The sequence below is a fragment of the Silene latifolia genome, unplaced genomic scaffold, assembly GCF_048544455.1.
Source record: "Silene latifolia isolate original U9 population unplaced genomic scaffold, ASM4854445v1 scaffold_88, whole genome shotgun sequence".
NCBI classification, from domain to species: domain Eukaryota; kingdom Viridiplantae; phylum Streptophyta; class Magnoliopsida; order Caryophyllales; family Caryophyllaceae; genus Silene; species Silene latifolia.
The window spans coordinates 1208796-1213765 of NW_027413793.1; the positions used below are offsets into that span (position 1 = coordinate 1208796).

At 39.0% G+C, this 4970-nt stretch overlaps 1 non-coding gene across 1 annotated transcript; it reads left to right on the plus strand.

The window, feature by feature from the left end:
• The first annotated feature begins 2137 nt into the window (after positions 1-2137).
• Positions 2138-2244, plus strand: LOC141640576 (small nucleolar RNA R71). Its single transcript, XR_012543070.1, has one exon. It is a non-coding gene; the product is annotated as a small nucleolar RNA R71 (small nucleolar RNA).
• The last annotated feature ends 2726 nt before the right edge of the window (positions 2245-4970 follow it).

The following is a 4970-nucleotide window of genomic DNA, read 5'->3' on the forward strand; positions in this document are numbered from 1 at the left end:
AACACCTTGAAGAAGTAGTCGAAGGCTTGTTCATTGTTATGATAAAGATCTTCAATAGACCTTTGCATATGTTGTTCTTCATTGTGGTCTTGGGTCATATCATTACCAATGTAAGGATTGAATAACCCTTCAAACTCATCAACCCATAGACCGCATGGACCGCATACTTCATCTACTTGTTCCCCAATAATGTTATCATGAGTTGACAAGAACAACTCCTCTTCCTTCTTGTTATGGCCAATGAGGCCTTCTTCTTTCCTTGTCATGAGTGAGCTTTTCAAGCTCTCATTGTCGAAACTTTCTTGCTCTTTGGATGGAGCATCTTGAGATTTATCCACTTTCTTCTTCCATATAGGTGGTGATTCTTTACCCATAGCTTGTTCTTTGCATTGAGATGCCAACTTCTTCCTATCACTTTCTCGACTGTAATGATCAACCATGAAGCATGGCTCATGTAGTCGGGGAGCTCTCATTGTCTTGTCAAGATTAAAAGTGATTGTTTCATCTCCCACTTCAATGGTGAGCTCTCCATGTTTCACATCAATCACCGCTCCCGCGGTGTGTAAGAAAGTTCTTCCTAAGATGATAGGAATGTTGGAATCCTCCTCCATGTCTACAATAACAAAGTCTACTAGGATAAAGAATTTTCCAATTCTCACGAGCACATCTTCCCATAACCCTAAAGGTATCTTTGTTGATCTATCCGCCATTTGAAGCGTGATATTAGTGCACTTGAGCTCTCCCATTCCTAGCCTCTTGCATACCGAGTATGGCATGACACTTACACTTGCTCCAAGATCACATAAAGCTTTCTTGATTGTAGTGTCACCAATAGTGCATGGAATAGAGAAACTTCCCAAATCCTTGAGTTTTGGAGGTGAAATTCCTTGAATAATAGCACTACTCACTTTAGTGAAAGCAATAGTCTCAAGATTCCGGATGGATTTCTTCTTGGAAAGAATATCTTTCATGTATTTCGCATAGGCCGGAACATGATTAATCAATTCCGTGAATGGGGTTGAGACTTCTAAGTTCTTCACAATTTACATGAACTTTGCAAGTTATTCATCAAACTTAGGCTTAGCTTGACGACTAGGGAATGGAAGCCTAATCACAATAGGCTCTTTCTCTTTATCCTTCTCTCCATTCTTCTTTGAAACTTCTTGAATGGTGGGTTCTTTGTCCTTAGAGTCCTCCGCAACTCTTTCCTTATCACTAGCATTCACAACATCTTCATCAATGGGCCTCTTCGGCCCTTCATACCTTGTACCACTCCTCAAATGGATGGCACTCACCGACTCATGTCTTGGGGGATTACCTTGGGGTGGTAATTGCCCCTTTTGTCTTTGAGAACTAGAAGATGCTAATTGAGACATTTGGGTTTCCAACATCTTTGTGTGAGCTAGTATGTTGTTGATGGTGATGTCTTTTGCTTGGCTATACTTTTGCATTTGAGTGAAAAATTCTTGTTGGTTCTTTTGCATCTGGAGGACAGCTCTTTGAACATCAAAACCTTGGTCATTTGTTTGATTGTATGGAGGTTGATTTTGATAACTTTGGTTTTGATTGAAAAAGGGTCTTTGAGCTTGGTTTCTCATTGGAGGTGCGGCGTATGTTGGTTTAGGGTTTTGAACATTTTGGCTTTTGTATGAAAGGTTTGGATGGAATTTGGTGTTTTTATTGTAATAGTTGGAATAAGAGGTGCCACTCTTGTATACTTGGAAAGCATTCACTTGTTCCCCTACATTCACTTTGGTCATGTCCCAAAGTTCCACAACTCTCACATACTCCACTTGGAATTGATGAAGATGCCACCATGGCATTAACATGTTGCTTGGGTGATTTGGAAGCCTCTTCAAGTTTAGCCATGGCCTTCTCAAACATCAAATTAATGGTGTCACTGTGAGCACTTAGTTGAGCACCCAATTGAGTAACGGAGTCCACCTCATGCTTTCCTCCTCTAGTAGCCTTCCGAGGTCTACTATATTGTGAGTTATGGACCGCCATTTCTTCAATCTTGTTCCATGTTTTATTGTCATCATCCTCGGTGAACATACCATTTGATCCCATATTGAGAATGTTTTGGGAGTCTTCATATAGACCATTCCAAAATTGTTGTACAAGGAACCACTCGCTAAGTCCATGGTGTGGACAAGATCGACAAGTGTCCTTGAATATCTCCCATGCTTCATACAAAGATTCCTAATCCCTTTGTTTGAACCCGGTGATTTGGGCTCTCAACATGTTAGTCTTTTCCGGAGGATAGAATTTCTTGTAGAAAACAAGTGCCAATTTCTTCCAAGAATCAATACCAAGAGTAGCCTTATCTAGACTCTTCAACCATTGTTTCGCGGAACCAATCAAAGAAAAAGGAAATAAGTCCCATCGAATTTGGTCTTGAGTAACTCCGGTTTGAGAAATCGCATCACAATAGTCACAAAAAGTCTCCATATGAGAATGGGGGTCTTCACTAGGCATCCCCCCAAATTGACTTCTCTCAACTAGTTTTATAAATGCGGATTTGGCAATGAAATTACCGGTTAAATGTTGTGGTGTAGGAGTACCATTTGGTAGGTTCTCCTCGTTGGTAAGGAATGTGATGAAAATTTAGGCATTGTGGGTTGATTTTGTGGTCGGTTTTGTATTGGGTTATCCTCTCCTTCTCTTGCAAAAGGGTTGATGAACTCGATATTATTTGGTTGAATGTCCACAATCTCACCAATACCTCTCAAAGTATTTCTAGCAAGTCTTCTATTGTTGGTCAAAGTTCTCTCAATTTCAAGATCAACGGGTAACAAGTTACCTTGTGATCTCCTAGACATGAAAAATATCAAACAACTCGAAAACAATTAGAATAAACCTTGAGGAGATTGACTTCCCCAAGGTAAAAAAAGACACAACTAAAAACAATTAAATAAAATCAAATCAAGTTAACACCGTCCCCGACAACGGCGCCATTTTTTGGTCGTGGTTAAACTCGTCGTCAAAAGTTACCAACCATAACAATATTTATAACTTTACAAACTACTCTTAGTAAAGAGGCAAGTAAAGGTCGGATCCCAAGGGACGGGTATTGATATAGAATTTTCAATTGCAAATGGTTGTGTCTAAGGGTGTCACAATTTGGGTTGAGATAGGAGATCAACTAAACTAATCAACAATATAAAAATAAAGTAATAAAAACAAGCAAGATGATTAAAAAGAGATGTAAACAATTGATTAAAGGCACTAGGGTGTCATGGGTTCATAGGGGATTCATGGGAGTTTATCATACAAACATGTTCTCTACTAGATGCAAGCACTTATTATTGTGATGAGATCGAGTTAGTGTATATCTTACAATCCCTAAGAAGGTTTGGGCCCCCGGAGCCGAATCGATTAGATATTACAACATCTACAAGTCGACTTAGTCCTTTCTATCGAACTATATGCATGGTCTAATGAGACTCGAGTTGGTTTATGTCTTACAAGTCTCATTGAAAGGATAAGTGATGGGTAAAAAATGCAAGGATTCATAGGCTCGCATTTCATCAAGCATAACATGTGCATAAGTTGGAATCACAACAAGCAAGCAAATTAATTATGAAAACACATTAGATTAAGCATGAATCAATCCCCATGTTGGTTTCCCCTAATTCCCCATTAACCCTTGTTAAGGAAACTACTCACTCGTTATCAAGTTTAACATGCTAACAAGGTTGTCAATCATACTAGCAAGGCAAAACATGATGAACAAATGAAAGTGATTAACAATAATTAAAAAGGATTAAGAGAGAATTATACCTATGAAGATGATTCCAAATAATAAAGCAAATAATAATAGAAGTACTTGATGATTGATGGAAGGTTGTCAATCCTCCAAATAAACCCAAATAATCTTCTAATTACCCAAAATAAATGAAGAACAATAGAGAAATTAAGGAAAGATTAAGAAATGAGATTTGTATTAAGACTAGATTAAGAGTTGATTACAAGATTAAGAGAGTATTAAGATGAGATTACTAATTGATTACAACTTGATAATTAATTCATGATGCTAATATAGGTAGTACAATGGGTATTTATACTAAGGATTAAGTACAAAGACTAGGGTTGCTAAGGGCTTAAATGACTATTAAGTCCTTAAGAAAAGTTGAGGAAATGCTCCTTTCCAAGGAGATGAGCATCTCCGTTTTGCTAATCTTGGCACGGGACGAGCGTCTTCTGGCTGGGCACGGGTTCCCTGTACCAAGATCCGAGCGGATTGTCACGGGAGATGCTCGGATCATCTTGCTTCAAGACGACCGTCTTCAGCACGGGACGCTCGGATGGTTGTGTAGGGAGACGCTCGGATGGTGGTGTGATCCGCTCGGATCCCTTGGCAGACATCTTTTCTTCCTTCATAATCCGCGAGGATCAATCCGGGCATGCAAGGATTCTTTCGTCATTGCCCTTTTCACTTTATTATCTTCATAGGCCTTCTAATATCGTCTTCTCTTTGATGCTTGGTCATTGGATGCGATCAATTTAGCTCCATTTCGCCATGTAAATGCAAGGTTTGCACTCCTCTCCTACCAAGGGAACAAAACCTCAAAGAATATGCAAAATGGGAAACTAAAGATAGTAAATGACCCAATTATGCACTAGAAAGCATAGGGACGAGGCTAATTCGGGGACTAAATGTGCTTGAATATGAGTCACATCATGCACCTAAAATACATTTTTTTTCCATGCAAAAGGTCACATTTTTAGCAACAGATATATTATCACAATTTAAGGTCTCTCTTTGAGTATTATTAGTAACACTTACCAACTATATATTCAAACACTACAACTGTTGTCGTAACATCCCACATTGCATTCCCTCCGACGACACCTTCATACAACGGTCTCATATAATAAAACAGTGATACAACACAAAAGGCAAGTCCTACTTTCAGGCAATGTATGAACTTGTTTGGTTCAGCTACACCTATCTTCCAAGATTCAGC